Here is a 20,701-nt window from a genome sequence, read left to right as displayed (position 1 = left end):
ATAAACTCCTAGTTTCTTGCTCCTAAATGTTGGCTATTTTACTAGACAGAAAAGAAACCGCGAAACAAATCAAGGAATATTTCATTTGTGCAGAAATTTCGACAAAGGCTTAAGGACCTCGCGTGACCACACGCGCGAAATCTAATTTAAGCCTTGCATTACAATAATCGCCTTTTCAATCATTAACATCATCCACCAAAAGTTAATTCCCCACAAATTAAATTCTCGTACTATTGCTACTGGCCAGTAAGAAAGGAGGAATAAAAATATAACTCATTTATAATCATTAATAAATAATTTCCAACCAAAGAAAACCTATTATTATTAAGCCTTGATCGTGTGAAATCATTCGTTCCCAACCTGTCACCATGGATGTATAAATAACTAACGTTACTGGATTATTCACTGAACGCAGTTGTTTTTCCTCCATAACCTTTAACCCTTAACCCGAATTGGTTGAATTGGTCCCACTACAAATATAGTCATTTCCGGTGGTAAATCATTGGTTAATTTCGGCGTCATGGCCGTTTTCCTCCTTAACCTTTAATCCCTTAACCCCAATTGGTTAAATTTAGGAACGGAAGTAACTTCCCCTACAAAAGATAGTCATTTCCGGTGGTGTTTCATTGGTTAATTTCGTCGTCATGGCGAATGAAACTGAATCGGGAACCACTTCCGTTTCCGTTTAAGCCCACTACCCACATCACTCCCATGATTTAGTAGATAATCAATGATTATTTCTAAATGAACGGTGGCAGGTACCTTTACGAGACGTTAATCTAGTAACCCCAATTATTAATACATCTAAGCTGTCAATCGAAATATTAGAGAAAGGGTTTCGGGCTAAGCCTTGGTTAAAGAAAAAAGCAGATGAAGAGTTTGTGTGTGTGTGGAAGGTCAAAATCGATTGTTGATTGGGTAAAAGTGTTTTTGTTGCCGGAAAAAGGTTAACCGGGTCATTACGATAGGGAATAGGAAGTGGAATATACTTTCTAGGAAGGGTAAAATGACCGAAAATTTTCTCTCACTTTTCTTACAGCTCGGCTGTTTATTTCCGATGCGCGGTTATTTGGAAGAAGGGTCACGTACCTACGTCACGAGGGAGGTCAGGTCTTTAGGTTGGGCTTAGTGATGGGGAAAAAGGGTGGAAGGGAAGGGTCACTGGGCAAAAGCTTTCCCTATAATGGATTAAAAGGTCACACACGACGGTTCTCAGGGACTAAATGATGTCCATCGAGTTAATTGTTCCCTTAGAAACCGGTCCGGTATCTACCGGGAAAGGACATAAGCAATGTTATACGGCCAGCACGCTGAGAGCTACGGTTCTCCTCTTCGCAAATGAGATGAGTACGACATTTCGGAGTCATTACATTAAAGAGAATGTATTGGTAATGCGTAGTAATAGCTCTGTAATGTAACAGAGATAAGGGGGTAAGTTAGGCTTAAGGATGTATAAGCAACACTTCTTTCGCGCTAATTGTGATTGCGCGCAGGGTCCCAATAAGTGAAGAGTTAAAGAAATAAATGCATAAGATTGTACAATAAAAACTAGGAAAAATGTTAAGGTAAAGCCAGAAAGAGAGCAATAGACCATTTCATTTTAACTAAGAGGGGAAAGAGTCGGTGGTAAAACTTTGCCTTCCATCTCGCTGTTTGGCGCCTGCGCTGTAGTCGTTTTGTATCATGAGAGTGCGCAGAGACGGACGGCAATATGTCAACCCTCTTGTATATGAGTTGCCTACCCCTTTTTTTACATCGAAAATATACACCTGCGAAACTGAACTAGTGGGGAATCTCCCCTAATTCTTACGCAAATTTTGTTAGGGCTAGTTTTCCCGCTCTAATTTCTACGTCTCTTCAGCCAGCACTAGCTAGTTCCTTGTTCTTCCAACTATATCTTCAGAAAAGGGGAAAGTCGGGCCTACATAGAAGAGATCTCGAATTTCGCAAGCGACCCAGTAATTTATACATACCTCCTAACATTATTCTAGAAGGAAGAGGCGTTAATTTACCCGCGAAATTCCTTACCAAAATTTAAACCAGTTCTATACATCCCGAGCTCCTCGGCGCATTTCGTGATCCTTTACATTACAATACAACATCCGAAACCCTATATACGACTCTCTTCAATTAAGCTTCGTTTTCGTTTGTACAGTTTTTCCCCTGAATAAACCCAAACCGTGCAGTCAATCCTTGGAAGTCGGTGTAATGAGTCTTTTATTCAATTCGGCATTAGAATACGGACGAACAATTGCGAAATGCACGCGCTCGGTTGCTTAATGAAGCTTTCATCACCTGTTAGGCTTTGTACCGAAATGGGAGAGAAAGTGAATTTAGGGGTTTATAGTCTGGGTATAGTTCGATTGACGATTAGGGTATGAGCAAGAAAATTGGCACAAAATTCATTGGAGGTCATATTCCACAGCAACAAATTTCGTTATAATACGAATGCTTCCAATTTTAGAACATTCCCAACGATTATGGTAAAGGTTCTAAATTCTTCGATTTACGATTAGGCTTAGCAACGCAATTGGTGCGTCTAATACAAACGAGGTTATATTCCACAGATTTCATATTATTTTTCAAATTTTAGAAGTTTCCTTATACGATTTAGGTAAAGGTTCTCAATTCTAATTTTTACAAGTGCTAATTTGAAATGTAATCATCAATTAGCCTAGGCTTAATGATCTTTGTAATCCTTCGGCGGTAATGCTTTAATTCGGAGACATATCTCCACCAATTTTACCGCCAGCTGTTGGATGGCTATACTTGATCGGTGTAGAGAAACGTGAATAGGTGTCGGGTGGTCATCAAGAGAAGAGGCAAAATATGGGGTCAGAAACTAGAGCACGGACTTCGTTTTGTAGCTAGGGCCTTTGCCAGCGATAGAAGACAAAAGACTGGCGGAATGTCAGAAGCAGAAAATCATTTAGAGGCCGGGGAAAGACGATATTAAGAGGGTTCCTACGAAGGAAAACGGGCGGGAAACGTTCGTAATAACCCAATTAATACAACGGAAGCCTAGCAACAAGGCTTAGTTAATGGATATCCTTCCTTTTCCTGAAATTCACGAATACAACGCGTATATAATAGGGAATGCTCTCTTTTCTCGTGCGGAGAAAGATGAGAGGTATAAGGTTTGTCCATGTAGAATATCAGAATAGGCTTAGGAAAAATGCGGGAAATATTGTATAGATACCTTAATGGTATGAAATAACCCGCCATTTCTGCTTCCCGCCTTTATCCTCAGTTCGTGAAACGACTATGGATGTTATATGATAAGGAACTAGCTCACTGCTAAAGAGTACGAAAATTAATTGCGTACTACTACATGCGTAGGTACAAGTACAACACTACACCATCATACACGCCAGGTTCTCCAAATTTTAGGCCCCATTAGAGTTTAAAAGCATCAGGAATCAGACCTTGGGAATCCTCGAATTGGAGCTATAGGCTACTGGAAATTTAAACAAAAGGAACAATTGAAGCGAAGTGACTTATTGCCTGAAATATATGTAAATAAGATCTGTTACGATTTATAAAGGAAGATAATTTCAAATAGGGTTAACCCCGTAAACAATTACTCTAGAAAATCTCAGAGCAGCTTTAGGCTTTGAACGCCACAAAGAAGATATCTATCTATTACCTACAGTTTAAATTCGAAAATAAAATGAAGTTTCGGTTTCCGTTCCGTGGGTTTTCTCTCATGGGGGTTTTCATAGCCCCATAACCAAAAGTATATAATACTTCTCTTCGAGAGAAGTGTACCACAAAGGAGAGAAATTGTAACATGATTCTTTCCAACATCGTATTAACATTTGAATCAAGGTTACTAAACCGAATCACATACGCAATAAATAGTTCCCTCATCGTTAATCTATTAACAAAGACTTAATTATTTGCCAAGGCGCAATGCTTGCGCTTGTGGATTGTTGTCCCACGTCAAGACAATCAAGTTTTGTAGGTTGATTGCTGAGGATTTAGTAAAAACCAAACAATTATAGAATTCACTATACGGTGCGATGCCATCTGAAGTTTGATGAGCATGCAGGAGAGCAAACAAAAATGGTGCATAATTAAGCCTGGGAAGAATCATGTTACACAACTAAAGTATTAAGAGGATACAGAGTGTCATCCTTCTTCCATTATCCCCTTCTGCCATAACCAACCGTATCGAAAATTGAAGAGAGAAAGACATTTCACGGTCCACCAAGTTCCTAACTTCTTACTTTATATTATTCGAATCACGAAAAACAGTCAGGGAATCCGATGGAAGAAATATATATTTATTTCGCCCAAGGAAATCCACAAAAGAAAGGAAGAAAAAACTGAAATCGGTAAACTTCCTATAGGATATCCTTGCAGACCATATCCCCTGTCGCCCTCGATTCTAAACAAGCCTCAGATATACCCCCTTTAAAGATTCCATCTGTCGGCAAATAGTCTTCCGTGATCACAGTTTGAAATAAAAGTTCATGTAATTGAAGTAAATTCATTTGTGAAATAGTAAATAACTTCACTCTTCCTATCATAAGTTCATAAGCTATGTTCCTTAAGTTTGTCACTGGTTACAAACTGGAGCTTGTCATGAATTGATTGAAGTAGGTCACAGATTCGAGGTAAAGCGACGCCTGTTGAGGCGCTGTCAAAGGCTTAGTACAGACTAAATAGGAAGATGGAAGTCCTGCAAAATTAACCGAGTGTAGTCTGCAATTCTCGCTTGTCGTTCTCAAACTAGATCGAGCTGCAAGTCTCTAGCATTACGATGCATAGATAGCGTCATACTTATGGAACATACCTTACAAACTTATGGTCTCTATAGTTAAGACCGATTCCATGATCTATTTTACTTCATATTCCGAACATCTTCCATATTTTTTTTATCGTGGCCACGAATCCACTTCCAAACAGTGTCGTCTACCATCTAAAACACTCGTGAGCAGGGCGAGCTGGCCACCACCCAATTTGAGAGGAAAAGACTTATGGTTTTTTCCGAGTCAACCAAATAAAGGAACTATTCTATATTTTTCCTTTCCATTTGGATTTACTCTATAGGCATAGTAGTCTTAAGTATACAGTGAAAGCGGCACACGCTCGCATCTCTGCAGTTCTCAGCATGCAACAAAGTTGACTTTTCGGGGATTTCTTGGGTAAATTCCGTTTCGCGGTTATCGCTTTTTAAAGTCTTTTTGAAAAATGGGGGGAGTTTTCCTGGATACGCCAGTTGAATGAATAACTCGATAGAGAAAGAAAAGCACAAAAAAAACCAACGCGTTTCCACGCACACACTATCTTTTCAAAAGAGGTTTAAATAAAGATGGTTGCATGGTTCAACGTTCAGAGACTTGAAAGATCTAGACAAGTTCGCAGGGTACTCTGTGTGTTTGGGGGAGAAAAAAGGTATCTCCTTTAGCCTCGAAATTTAATATGAATTCCGCCCGATTCTTGAATATCTCTAGATTCAAAAGAAGTCTAAAATATAGCCCTAGGCCTAAATGATCACCTTAAGTCAAATGGGTTTTCACTTTTAGAATCTTTCTCAAGGCATCTTCAGTCTGTGTGGTGAAAGAATTAGGCTTAATGTTAAGAGTGATGAGAGTAAACTAGGGCTAAAGGTTAAGAGTGATGAGAGTAAACTAGGGCTAAAGGTTAAGAGTGATGAGAGTAAACTAGGGCTAAAGGTTAAGAGTGATGAGAGTAAACTAGGGCTTAAGGTTAAGAGTGATGAGAGTAAACTAGGGCTTAAGGTTAAGAGTGATGACAGTAAACTAGGGCTTAAGGTTAAGAGTGATGACAGTAAACTAGGGCTTAAGGTTAAGAGTGATGAGAGTAAACTAGGGCTTAAGGTTAAGAGTGATGAGAGTAAACTAGGGCTTAAGGTTAAGAGTGATGAGAGTAAACTAGGGCTTAAGGTTAAGAGTGATGAGAGTAAACTAGGGCTTAAGGTTAAGAGTGATGAGAGTAAACTAGGGCTTAAGGTTAAGAGTGATGAGAGTAAACTAGGGCTTAAGGTTAAGAGTGATGAGAGTAAACTAGGGCTAAAGGTTAAGAGTGATGAGAGTAAACTAGGGCTTACGGTTAAGAGTAAACTACAGGGCTTAATGTTAAGGGTAATTAGTGTAAATTAGGCTTAATGTTAAGGGTAATTAGTGTAAATTAGGCTTTACTGTAGGGAATAAATAAGGCTTTCATTTGAGAATAAACTTAAGCTTAAAATCGAGAGTAAAATAGGCTTAACTTTGGGATATGAAACGAATTAGGCTTAGAAACGATTGGAAATCAATTGAGGCTTAAAGTCTCGCGAAAGAACTCCTCAGTGGCAGAAAACTCTGTCCTGTCAAGAATTTTTGTTAGAAATATTTCTTGGGTGGGCGGAAGAGAGCAGTGACAGATTATTTAAAATTAAGAACATAAAAGTCAGCCGTTTAATGCATCAAGTTTAGTTTAATTGTTGGGAAAAGGTCCCTGGAAAAATGTTTTTTGACAAGAATGACATCTCATTATAAAGTGGGTTGCTTCTCGCGCGCGCGTTTTGTCTTAACCGAGTTGACCCCCCCCCCTGCATATAGACCAGCATGCACTTGGTGTTCTTGTTCCCAAATCCCTGGAAATTACCCGGAATTTCCAAAAATGACAAAGGCTTAACGTTTTCAAAGACGCGAATCGTGTAGATATATATATCTCCCCCCTGTTATTTCGTTAAAATTTGTTGCCTTTTGTCCCTAGAAAATCTAGCAAAACTAAAGGCTTACGGTTGCGTCCCAAAAAGGGCCCTAGATATCCCGAAAATTCCCCTCGAAATTGATCCAGTGGAACCCGGGTCTTAAATCAATAAAATGCTTTACTTCGCGTCTAAGTCCGTTTTAGTTTCGTCTGGAATTCGAAGAACCAGTGGCGTCGCTAGCCCCCCCAAAATAATCCGTAAACCCTACCAAAAAATTGATGTTAGCAACCTAAAATACTGTAGCAATATTTAAAAAATTTTCAATATCAAACAGTAAAATTTTGAAGAAAAAAACAGATGAAGACAAGTAAAATGTTTCATGTTCTTTCGAAGGGAGTCCCAATAGTGTGGACTAAAAGCTAACCAAATCTAAAAATAAACCTAAGACCAGAAGTGAGATGAGACTAGAAGTGAAGGGCTCTAGCATTGGTAATAGATCCTGGCACTAGTGAACAAATTTGAGGATTTTATGCCGCTTCCATCGCGCCTTCGCTAGAGAGAAAAAGATTGGTCGAGTTCCAAAAAATTTCCTACCCCCTTCCCCTCGTTCTAAAGCTGCGGAACACGGACGCGGCTCCTTGAATCTAGTTCGGCCGTCTACCACTGCCAGCGTCTCACGTTTTGGAGGGGAAATTCTGAAACCGCTACCAGAGGGCCAACCGTTGGTGTGTTATCAAGAATATTCACTTTCGCCGAGTGAAGAATTTGGTTAGCTCAGTACTTCAAGTCTCATCTCACTTCTGCTAAGACGAGTGAAAATCCTTCATAATCGGTTCCGTAGTCCTTATCAATAAAAGGTTGTACATCTTTAAAATACGAATAATTTCACGTTGACACAAATTTACGGATAGTTTTAAAGGTCTACACATTTTCCAAAGAACCCATTATGCAATTTTTAGCCACATCGTAGTATACGATAGGCTCTTAGTTTGACCCGAGCCGTAGTAGTACTTGCGGGGGTTTTCACTTTCGTTATCGTCAGATTTTAGCTTAAATGGAACCAATAGTGTTAGCTGAGATCAGTTAGAGATTTTATTTTAATTAAAAACATTTTTCACACCGCACCCGGGAATTGAACCCGGCTGGCAGCAGTAAGACACGCTACCACTGTGGGGTCGGACACTTCTGATTTTTTGTTTAGGGTCTTTGAATTTTTTTCTTTTTATTTATGTGCCAATTAAACAGATAACGATGTGGCTACTATTAAGTCCCAGCCCTTGGGCCATCTTGTTTATATTAAGTTCTTATAATAACTTTGAAATAGTTTGCCCAGATTTAGCCCCCCCAAATTTCAAACCCTAGCGACGCTACTGCGAAGAACAATGAACCGAAAAATAATTAAAAATATCGGAAAATTAAGAGAAGTTAAATAGATAAGTTTGATATTATACCAAACATTTTTGGGCAAGAATATATTATATTTCGAACTAATTTAATAAGTAATTTCAAATTAAATTTTATACGATGGTTTCTAGAAATTATGGAGTTTTTGTTCAAAGGATTCAGAGTTTCATTTACACAAAGAGGTCAGGCTATATACTTGTGGACATAAAGTGGAGACTACCCTGTCCTGAAAATAGCCTCGACTCCTTGTGAACAAAAAGTGCAGATTACTTTGTCCTGAAAATAGCCTCGACTCCTTGTGTAAATGGTATGAATCCTCCTAGCTTGAAAACTATGTATTAATTGAATAAAATCCAGGATAGAGCATCGCTCTAATGACTACCTGATCCCTATACACCTAAAACTTATATACACGTGGCAACGCGCTCAAATTCAGCTATTACTGTCAACGAGTGTCCACTCAACAAATTCCTCAAATTTTTCAAAGTTTCCCGCAACCATTTTAGACCTTATTCTGAGAAATGACTATATTTCAATTAATGAACCCAAAGATATTGGATGTATTCGAGGTATGTGATAAATTGGTAGCTCATTAGCATATCTAAAGCCTATAGATCGGCGAAACCATCTATATAGCCGCATTGAAGTGTTGATGATGAGATATCGCAGATTCCAATGTACATGTAGGGCCTGTAATTTCAGATAATACGCTTCATTGTGTAAATAGGAAATATATTTCGGTTTATTTAGTATTTAGAGTGCTTCTGATAAATTTGGCATAAATTAAAGGGGATGGATGTTCTTTGGGCGATTTTGAGTCGAAAATGTAGTTTCTATGACATTTTGCTGTCCGAGTTATTGTTTTCGAGTTATTATTCGAGTATTTTAGGGATAACCCCTTATTAAATTTAAGGGGTCATCCGTAAAATACTCTGGACAATCTTACTTTGAAAACAGTGTCCCTTGAGGCAAAATGGAGATAGAAGTTACATTTGCGACTCAAAATCGGTCAAAGAACATGCCCCTTAACTAATGGCATACTTATCAGAAACACCCTGTATAGCTGGACCTCATTTGCTTTTATAAGATCTTTGCATTGTTAAATAGAATGATAACGTCCCCCACAATCATTGGTTGAGAGATTAATTAATAGTGATGTGTGTGGGTGTAATAAATTCCAATTAATAAATTATCTCCTTAATTGTTTATTTTAAGCAGTTTTTCCTTATCGCTAATGCGCGCTAATTGGTAATGAATAATTTTTCATTTTCCAACACGAACGTGATCTGAAAACATAATTGAAAGAAATGAAATGGGGAGTGACGATTTTAGATTAGGCTTAATGAATTTTTCCTCTATCATTGACAAAATGAAGACTTTATACTTTAAAATATTTGTCCCTTCATACTCTATAGACCTAAAACACAGTTTTCTTTCTATCAAATTAAAGTTATTTGAAAAACATGTTTTCCCCAAGATTATATAATTTCAATTAAGAAAAGAAGTCTAGAACAAACATACTACGCACGCAAATTTCCAAAAAAAAAATCACCCGTTCAACAAGTTGAAACATACATATAAACAAAACATTCAAAATTCCTCACCTTCAAATATTAGTCGTTACAGAAAAAACGGCGCATTAATTCACTGATAAATAAAAATCCCAATTGTTCACACGGTATAGAAGTTTATCGTTAATGTTTTAATAAAACTGTTTATTAGAAAGAGACCTAAGTTGAAACGAGAGACTTCCAAAATTTTGGAAAACCGTTAAGTAAAACGTCCACTCGGCAAAGTCAATCGACGTTAGCGAAGCAACAAGTTCTCCCCCGCGTTTCAGGAAACTAAAGACACGCACGGTACACGCTTCTCTTTCGATCCCAAAGAGTTCTAGTTCATTCAAAATCGTTGAATCAACAAGCTGATGGCGTCGTCGTCGTCGTGGAATGACTGAGGATCAAAAATTTCTCTTAAAACATAACAAGGAAGAAGGGTTCGATTAAAGACCCCCGGGGTCTAAGAGAGCCCCCGCGTTTTCAGGAAAATATTCCTCCGTTTTCCCTCTATACGGGGCCACCTAAACTCTTCTCTCCTCCGATATCATTCCCAAACTAAAAGCAGTGAATCCACCTCAGTGCGACACCTGAGTGACGTCACCGTATTACCCAAAATCCACAGTGGCGCTAGCGACTCCTGTCGTTCTGGAACGGAGTTACAGACCAGTGAAGGATTCGGGAGCCAGGAAAAGTTGCAGCGGACGGGAGAACTACTGGGACTGTGTTGGAGAACCGGAGGAGAAGAGACTGTTAGATAGAGAGAACCCCGCTCCCGCTGGGTAGTCTGCTCCGGTTTTCAGAAAACAGAGACAAGGAAGGCTAGAGGGAGTTTAAGATTAGCGCGTCAGGTTTAAGGCGAAATTGACGTAAATGTAGATAGTGGGTATTGGGTACTGGGGTAGGGTGAGAGAATTGGAGTTTGAAGACAGGAGGCCATTTTGGATATGTAACAAATATACAGGTGTTATAAACGTAATTCGCGTTCATCCGGTTGAACTTAGTGGGATGGAAGGTCATTGCAATTAGCTCGCTAACTTCAACGAGGATTATTTATACATAAACAAATATTACCTGGCAATGAAAAAGCCTAAGGGTATACATTCGTTACACTTTAGCTCCGCCCCTTTAGTTCCACCACATGAGAATGTACAAGGTTTATTTTGAAGTAATATTTAATCTTTTTTTTTAAATCAACATAACTTATCTGATTATATAGGCTATTTGTGACCCAAAATAAACGTTTTCTAAGCCAATATATACTAATAATTAACTCCCAGCACAAACCTCTTTACCAAGAAGAGTTGTTTCTCTTAAGTAGTTGGCACGGACTATGACAGATTTTACCAATTCGCGGCCATTTTGAATGAAATGGCGGACTGAAATTATCCACTAATATTTAGTGGACTGGTTCCCAATATCCTATAGACGGACTTCATGGCATTTGGGGTTCAATTTGTCTCCATCTTTTAAAATGAAGGCCCGAAACGTAATAAACTTGTCCCTTGGTTTCTAGTTTTCAATGCTATATAATTGCAGACGCAATTACGAATGTTACAAGAGCCTGTTCTTAAATTGCCTTAAATATAATGGATGAAAGTTTCGTAAAAAAATTTTTCACTTAGTGACCTTCAAGTACGTCATGTATGTCATTTATCCATTTTCCAAAATCACCCCTTCACTCCAAAGTCTGTACTCTTTCCCAAAAATTCCCACTCAACTGGTGCTGGTGAGTTTCTTCCCTTGACAAATATAAAAACACTTCTAGACTTTCTCTCCCATTTTTTTTTTAAGAAAAAAGAGATCTAATACAGAAAATACCCCCGTAAAAGGGAGTAAAATACTTTTACGTGAAGAGTTTTGTAATTCCGTTATTTTATCCGGTCTATCCTACAACCTGATCCACCTTTTTTCGACCGCTTTCGAGAAGAAAAAATACCAAAATTGCTGTATTAGAAAGTTGGAGATTCTCTTTCTCAAAGGGCATTAGGCTTAAGGATGGACATGAAGAAGTTTCGCTATTGGTCAGATAATAGAATAAATTGGCCAATAGAAGACAGTAAGACTCGAATTACTCGCTAAGCCTAACAGTGATATACTTTAAAATTATCACTAACTCTAATTTGCATATAATTTCGAATCTTTTCTTCCTATTCGCAAATTTCCAAAAACTTTGCATTGCAGGGAAACACAATTAGGCTCAAATTACTCAGCCTAACAGTAATATAATTTCATATCAGCCTTAATCCTAATTTACTAATTCCTTTACTAAGTCTAAATTTGAAATAATTTAAAATCATCCCTAAAGTCTAATTTATTAATTTACGTTACTAAACCTAACAGTGATAGAATTTCGTATCAGCCTTAAGCCTAATTTTTAATTCCTTTACTAAGCCTAACCTTGAAATAATTTGAAATCATCCCTAAGCCTAATTTACGAATTGTTACAAGACCTTATCTTTCTAACCCTAAATCATGAAAGAAAAAAATTGCAAATAATGCAAACGCATCAATCAAATGCTAAACCTAGCCATGAAATAATTCAGCTAACTCATTAATAAACCTATATTTTACAAATTAATTTCAAACAATTATACCTTTCATTTCATCTACTTGTTTCTTTAACTCCGAAACTAAATCACGCGACTTATTTTCGAATGAAGCTTGAAAGAAAAACTCCATAAGAATCTCTCCAAGACTCAAAACATTTCTTGCTAAGCCTAGTTTTACAAAATAATTTCAAAACCTCATATTTTCAAGTCCCAAATCTCTAATATTAATTTCAGCACGGATAAATTTAATTTTAGAAGTAGGAATGGAGAACAGAGTAATGTGGGCACGAGTCAAAGTCACGGGCGGGGGGGTATGAAAGAAGAGGCTGGTCATAGCGCCAGAGGTAAAAAGGAACTACGTATTTTTCGCCGTCCCCGTCATCAGCCACTTCTCAAAACGTAGTTTAAGTGAGCCAATAAGATAATTTAAACTTTTCGTTACGTCTTGGAGGGAGGGGCTCTATACTGGGGCGGCTATGAGTCGGACTGAAGTAAATACTAACCGTTCTCCATTCCTACTTCTAAAACTAAATCTATCCCTGATTTCAGGTATTCACCAGTTCACCTAGCTCTTACTGAGCCCTCGTTTTCATAGGGCCACGAAAAATCCTGGAAATAAAACGAGAAAACCAAGGCCAGCTTTAGTATATACACGAATCTAAAAACACACGCTTCAGGAAACATCAATATCGCAAATAAGGGGGAAAGTAGATACGTATACTTTTGACCTTAGTTCGTTGCAGATTAGCCGCCTAATAAATACGTAACAAGAAAAATCGATCCCCCTTTTTCGTAAGATGCAGAAAGAACACACAAAAATACTGTTTCTCCATAAAAAAGAAAGAAAAATCAAGCGCAAAACGAAACGGGGTAGACCGAGTATATAATACACATATAAGGCAATAAAAAATTCAAGAGAACTCGGAATCGCAGTGTTTCGTTTAACACAAAACGGGTCAATACTGGAAGAATCGGATCAAATCTAAACCCAAACCCGAGGAGGGGGGGGGGAATAGGGAAATAGTGATAAAATGATCCAATATTCGCGCGCTGTCTGTGATCACGGCAAGCGTGTCCAAATCTGAAGGGCAGTTTCCAACGTAATCTATCAAGGTTCATGCAACTAGGGGAAATCGGTTTTCAAAAAGTTTTCGAGGTTTTTTCCCCAAACATTTCCATGAGTTTCCCAGGTTTTTCCCCCATATATTTCCCTGAGTTTTCCAGATTTTTCTCCCATATATTTCCCTGAGTTTTCCAGATTTTCTCCCATATATTTCCCTTAGTTTTCCAGATTTTTCTCCCATATATTTCCCTAAGTTCCCCAGGTTTTTCCCCATATATTTCCATGGATTTTCCAGTTTTTCCTATATTTAGACCTCTTTGACGTTAAAAAGGGGTAGGCAACCCTCAGTATCAGGACTTACTTCCCATTGTCTCCAAAAACCGAAAGTTTGTCATGAAGTGACGTTGGTGAAACGTCATAGATTCTCCTAAAGCGACGCCTGGCGAGGCGCTGTCAAAGGCTAAGTACTGACTAAATAGAAAGATGGAAGTCCTGCAAAACCAACCGAGTGTAGTCAATTCTCGCTTGTCGTTCTCGAACTAGCTCGAGCTGTAAGTCTCTAATATAACGAAGTATAGGAAGTGTCATACTTATGGAATACATAAACTTATGGTTTAACCCATAATGTAAAGTCAATAAAAAGTGAAAAAGTGTATTTTTTTAAAAATATATTGGATCATTAACAAAAGAAAAGGCAGTTAATAAAAACTGTCCAAAAGGACTGTACATTACGCTACGAAAAGAAAAGGACAAAAATAAAATCATAATAGTGGGGAGGGTAACTATGTCCAAGCAGACGCCAAAAAGAGTCCCATTCAATCATTGAATGAAAGAAAATGGTCGGTGGACCCGTAGACATAGATATATAAGTCTAAGATTTTTTTCTTTCTCTATGCTAGAAGTCTATTTTATTTTTCTTTGCCGCTGTGCCAAACGCGGAAGGAAGGAAGGCAGGGCCACTCTTTCAAAATGATTAATGATCCCACAATGTAGAAAAATTTACTTTTCCGCTCCGTTACGAGTTAGGCCTAATTCCCCTCCACCGTTACCTTGTCTAAAACCTTACGTAACGTTACGTTTCTAACAGGTATTGTTCGCGAAGCCTCGCCTACTTTTAAGAAACTCTGAAGACTGAAGGAGATGAAACAAGATGTTCAAGGGATTGGCTTCATAATACTTGCGCCGAGAGATTGGCATTTTGTTATTAATTATGGATTGAAGGGCTTAGGGTGTTTCTGATAAGTCTACTATAAATTAAGGGGGATGTACTTTGGGAAATTGATTTTGAGTCGAAAATGTATAACTTCTATCTCCATTTCGCCACAAGGGTCACTGTTTTCGAGTTATGATTTGATTTGAGTGTTTTAGGGATGGCCACTTAATTAAATAGGCATACATCGTCTTTCAGTTACTTAAACTTATTTTTACTTCATTTGTGAAAAAAATCCAATTTGAATTCAATTCATTTACTTTCAGAGAAAAAAAAAAGCGTTTTACAGTTTTTACTGCAATTGATTTACTTTTGATGAATGTAACCTTCATCCCGTATCCCGCCTCACAAAGAGAGTATAAAAAGTCAACATTTAATGTGAATCATCACATTTTGACACATGTTTAATATTTGTTACGGGAAAATGGTGTTCGTTTTCGAAAAACTCCAAAAATTTTAACTGGCATCTACTTTCTTTAAGCATTTTCGAATACTCTGAATTTTGAAATGAAGCCCGAGAACTCCCAACGTCATTCAGTCAAACTCAACATAATAGAAGATAAATCGCAAAAACATTCCTACTGCCACTACCAACAAATACACCACCACCACAACAACAACTACTATTACTACTACAGATGTCTTGAAACAAGAACTCCTTCGAACATACGATGAAACTAAAAATATACCATAACATAACTACGTTCCTATTCACTGCAAGCTGACGAACTCAACATAATAGAAGATAGATCGGAAAATTATTCCTCCTACCACTAGCAACAAAGACACCACCACCACCACAACAACAACAACTACTACTACTGCTACTATTACTACTACGGACGTCTTGAAACAATAACTCCTTTGTACATACACGACGAGACTAAAAATGAACCATAACATAACTACGTCCCTATTCACTGCAAGCTAACGAACAAAGCAGGGAAAATTTGATGGTGTGCCGTTATGAGATGATTTAGCGTCCCGTTCACAACCTCAATGTTTACCTGGATTTTTTTCGCGTTAACATAGAATGTTCTAATAACGTCTGATCGAGGGGAAAAGCTTCCAAAGCTTCCCAAAAAACCATTAGGAGCATATCTGGGAAGGGGGGAGTGTGTGGTCGCAAAGGTGGATGGAGTACTTGTGGACTGCGTCATTGTACTTTTTGTATCTCCTCTATAGTAAACCTGGCTCATTCATCGGGCCAATAGGAATGAAGGTTTTGAAATATTTTTTGCGCGCACTTGACATAAGCCTATACAGTAAAAAAGAAATAGTTTATACTATATACTTATGTCTTAGAGAATTTGGACGGCGCCACTAAATCATATTTTTACAAAAGAAATAAAGGAATTCCGAAAAGGTCCAAAACAGACCACATTTATATCTTTATTATTTTTCTTTTATTATTAGATTTTGTTTGTTATTGTGCGGGTTCCTAAATTCAATATTGTAACTACCGTATATGTGCATTGTACTATACTATATCACGTGATCTTTAAACACCCTAGCCTTGACAGTCGTCGGAGAAAAGGTGTATCACAGGAAGTGATATCTAGTTTATTAGGGAGAAGGTATAAGATGCCCAAGTATTCGGGCGCCATATTCCCAGACCCCCTTTCAAAATACCAGGGGGGACGTAAAAGGGGGCAGCCGGGCTATTTCTCCTCTCCTCAGTCGGAAAATACGGAATTTTCGTCATTCGCGTCGCGCTGAAGTGAGTTTTCAAGAACCAATGAGATGCTGGTTGTAATTTACAGGCGGGGATTAACTCCGGACACGTCTACGTTCGGACTGGAGATAAAGCTGCTAGATTTATACGTTCTCCCTAGTAAACTAGACTAGATATCGCTTCTTGGAATGATATTTAGACAAAGTTAACCACGGGTCTACCAAGAAACCGAATACCGGAAGTCGCTCCAAAAAATGTAACGAGATCTAAATACACAACTGTCTACTTCTCTATTGTAAATCCTCTATGCATATTCTAAGCAACGCTTCAATTTTTGCTTAACTGCACGCTTTTGGGATACATCTACTCTCGTGAGAAAATGTGCAATAGAGCTGATAACCCCTAAAAACATACACTTTTTTTACAAAATATCCGAAACAATTCCGATTTATAAGACCTAGGCCTTTTTTAAATCTCTCAATTTATTTTATGAATATTTTTCTAGAGTATACACGCAAAAAAATCTTTCTGTAGATTTAAGATTTTCTTTATATGGATATTTTGATATTCGATCCGTGATCCGTTTATTGAAGATGCTCAAGCAAAAGAAAAATAAAACTTTTCTGTATAAACATTAAAGATCGAATCGAACAAACCAAGGATTCGTGTTCAACTCTAGTTTCTCCAAAAGATATAAATATCGATGCTTAAAGGCCTACTCAGACTACACTAAAATATTACGTACCCGTTGGTACGTTCATTTAACTGTACAGACGTGAGAGCTGAAAGAAAAGGTGGCTAACTAGCTGAAGCGTTGCCTACGGAATTCTTATTCCGTAGGCAACGGGTGAAGGCATCTCGAAACTACACGACGAAACTGAAAATTTTCAAACAAAACCCACGAATCTTTCCGTAGTCGGTTGTCACGTGTGAGCACGGTGAACGTAAGATTTGAGACTAGTCTGAACGGGCCTATAGACCGAAAAATAGCAGCAGAGAAGGGTACTGTTTGAAGAGGTCGTTTATTAGACCTTAGAGAAAATAACCTTTAGAATTAGAAACATTTCTTAAACCTAATTTCAATCGGAGACGCCAATAGAGCCCCTGGTATTCCATCATCGCTTTATAGCATGACTATCTTTGAATTTAGAGCAAATTCCGCTTGACATATTTCTTTATAATTATATAACTTAGTCCAGGGTGTTACGTGGCAATCCCTTAGTTATAATCCGCTTATAGCCGCGCCCCCTGTTACCAGAAATAAATAATCAGAAGTTATCAACAACTGGCAATCCATTTTATTCTGAGGCTTAACGTTCGATTATTTTCGGACAAATCTGGGTCAAAATAATGTGCAATCTGCTTCAGCCTCGTAAATAATAAAACGTCAGGACTCTGAAGCAGACGACGTATCATTTTGACCCCTGATTTTTCAGTTAAAAATCGAGAGTTAAGCCTTGGCACACGACCCACTCCCACCTCCATTTTTCATTTATAACTAAAACGTAACTTTGGCTTATTAACTTCTGGGATCGAGGTAAAAGGATGTTAGGGTTATAAAATCGCCACCAAACTATATAACGGGCTTTCGGTCGACTCTTACTTTCACTTCTAATCCAATTTTCAGAACGTCACTTGGAATCTATTCTCCCCATACATACTCTCTCTATTTTCATTAACTTTCGGATGCAGTTCATAACCCAAACCTCCCAACACCGGCCACACGAAAAATGAAGCAATATTCCATTTATTCCAATTTCGCGTTATAAACAAATTTAACAAAGTTTATTTTAAAAAGATCAATCGAAAATTGTATGGTTGGCTTTTAAAGGGAGAATGAAGAGTTGAAACAAGTTGATTTTATTCGTTTTAGGCAAAATATTTGAGTTGATTTTCAAAATTAATAATACTAGGCCTAAATGTTCTATTGGAACTAGAGCGTTCGTCATCATTGGCCAAACTTTCAGCAACCAAAATGAAGAATTCAACACGAATCTCGTGTTTGCTACTACTCCTGCCAAGGCCTATGCGAGGCCTAGCATCGGCAACTTCGAAAAACATTTAAAAATAAACGTGTATGTTCTTGGCGAGTTTCATTAACGTTTTAAAGCCTATTTCACCATTCTAAAGCGACTAAAATCAACTTAGCTGCGCCTCCAAATGTGAGCGAATTTTAGAGATGTCCTTTAAAATATGTCTACAAAACTAATACCAGTGAAATTCGGAAATCAAATAAATGCATTAAATAAGTTCGGTTTCATTAAAGATTCATAATACATTTGCGTTTTAGACTCAGGTTATGTTAGAGGAAGTTCAAAAGGAAATAAGGATACGTAATATGTACATTCATTTTAGAATCTGAATCAAGAATGAGCAGAGCCATAGGAATCAGCGGGTATAACGATTAAGGGGAATTGCAGATCGGTTGATCGCCCAACTTCGGATATGGTTAATGGAGTGTTAGGCCTAGTTATATCACGTCATAAGATGATGGAATGTCTACAGTAGAAAACTGCGTGCACCTATCCTAAAGCGAGCGGAAAGTGACTGCCTGGAATACATCCCAAGATCAATACACTGTTGGGATTCTAAGGTTGTAGAGAGATTGTCTACGTCTAAAAGCCGCTTAAAATCTCCCGGGAGTGACCGGTGTTTTCCCTCTCCTTTCTGAGAGAAGCGCCATAGTGCGGCCATTTTAGTAGTTAAGGGAAGAAGGAAGCCCAAGAGCATACCTCCAGGATGGGGTTGGAGATGAGAATTTTCTTTCTCTCTCCCTCTATACAAGGTGTTCCTAAAATTGTGGTACGTCCGACGTTCAGTGGGTTGAGTTCTATGAACGATTTTGATTCGAAAAGGTACTATGACAATTTTATTAAAGCGGTTTACGAATGACAACTTAAGAAAACAATGCTAATTTAATTAACAAGCCATCCGTAAAACACTCCAAACATAACTTAAAAACTGTGGCCCTTGGCTCAAAAGGACACAGAACATTTTCGAATCAAAATCACCCATGATAGAACCCAAAACATTCGATCCTATCAAACGTTCATTGGCAAAAACATAAATTATACTTCATGGAAGATTGCTGGCGCTGTGTAATATGAGAAACCCCCAGTGTCAACCCCCTTTGCGGTATGACCGTAGCACAGGGAACACACCTGAATAGGCTCAATATAGTAGCAGATGCTAGTTCTAGTACCAAGAGCCCCCATAGAGTACTATTTTCTTTAAACATTTTACTCCCAAAAACCTCTGCTCTGATTGGTTAGTTCGAGAGAAGCTGAGAGGAGGGTCGTTCGCTTTCAATTGTACATAGCATCTACACCCAAAGATTGGAAACTGAACGAAGCATACTTATTGTTTTTATCTATAAATGTTTGGTCCTACCACTCTTTCTGGAACACCCTGTATAGTTTACGGCGCTAGGATCTTATTTCCTCTGATGGTGGAAGAGGTAGTCAGTCTAGCAGGATAGTTTACAACTTTGTATCAACAGTTGCAGTATCGTTTTCGTTTCGGTTTCTTATTCTATGTTGTTACAAAGCAGAAAAAAAAAATATTTCTCTTTACTTCTATAGCCTTATTCAATTTTAGGCTTAAAAGGCAACCAGGATTTAGGTACTATCAAGGGATGTGGAATTTAAGAGAGCGCGGGAAACGAGTTAAGCCTATTTTTAGTTTGGTTAAATTTCCTAAGCCTTAAAGTAGGCATAATTGATTACGATCCTAAATTATACGGCCTTTAGTTTAAAGAGTAAGGTTTGAATTACAAGTTAGGCTTAGTATATTTTGCAATTTTAAACTTTAAGGGTTTAATTTTTAAATTAGATTTAACTGGTAAAAGTTACCGGAAATATTTCGTGCTCTATTAAGCTTAATTGCAACTCTTGGGATATGGTGACGTCAACATGATATAAGCTTCTCTCACATCTCTAATATCTTATTCCGTTTACCTGCTCTGAGATCATTCGCGAGTTGAGTCTATTACGTCATAAATAAGACAGAAGGCGCCAAGACCGTTAATTGCGGATTGCGCTGGAAATAAAATATGCCTCATTTCCGGAGCTTCTTTACTTCCGCCATACGGTTTATACAGATTAAGCGAGATCTGTATTTTTACTATATACAGATCAGCTTCGAGCGCTCGGTAAATGGAAAGCGGAAATCCGATCGCGAGCTGATCTAGAGCTAGAAATAGAACTAGAAAAACAATTCAGAGCGCTTCAAAGAGCGTCACAGAGCAGTAAATGGAATACGCATTCAGTATCACCGGAGCACCAAAATTGAATCCCTGTGTCTATTTTCTGTTTTCTTGCGCGAATTGGTTATCTAAGGTGTAATTTTATTTCGAAACGCGTGTATATTGAATTCTTGCGGACCAAGGAATACATACAGCTATCATAGGAATCATTGCGTACCCATTTTCTCAACGTATCTAGGCGGATTTTGTAGGAAGAGCTAGACTAATTATTATGGATAACGAATTTTACTTCGCTGCTCGTTGAACATAGCTAGAGGGCATCCGACATCGCGTTGCTACCAAATAAATGAAACGACAGCAAGACGTCAGAATTATG

General features: G+C 38.0%; 1 protein-coding gene across 2 annotated transcripts in view; it reads right to left on the bottom strand.

The window, feature by feature from the left end:
- The window catches only part of bma (SCY1-like protein bma), a 150,479-nt gene that overhangs the window by 114,157 nt on the left and 15,621 nt on the right, over positions 1–20,701 (bottom strand). The window contains exon 1 of one of the 2 annotated variants that reach the window (XM_089838706.1): positions 9,673–9,805. The exons of the other annotated variant lie outside the window; for it this stretch is intronic. The gene's annotated coding sequence lies outside the window, so the exon portion shown is untranslated. Of the gene's footprint in view, positions 1–9,672; positions 9,806–20,701 lie in introns of those variants that run through there. 2 annotated transcript variants of the gene reach the window in all.

This window comes from Phalangium opilio, unplaced genomic scaffold (assembly GCF_054372755.1).
Source record: "Phalangium opilio isolate 3A_F unplaced genomic scaffold, DU_Popi_V2 ptg000003l_1, whole genome shotgun sequence".
In the NCBI taxonomy this organism is placed as follows: domain Eukaryota; kingdom Metazoa; phylum Arthropoda; class Arachnida; order Opiliones; family Phalangiidae; genus Phalangium; species Phalangium opilio.
The sequence above is the reverse complement of the archived record's forward strand: the minus strand, read 5'-3'. Positions and strand labels throughout refer to the sequence as shown.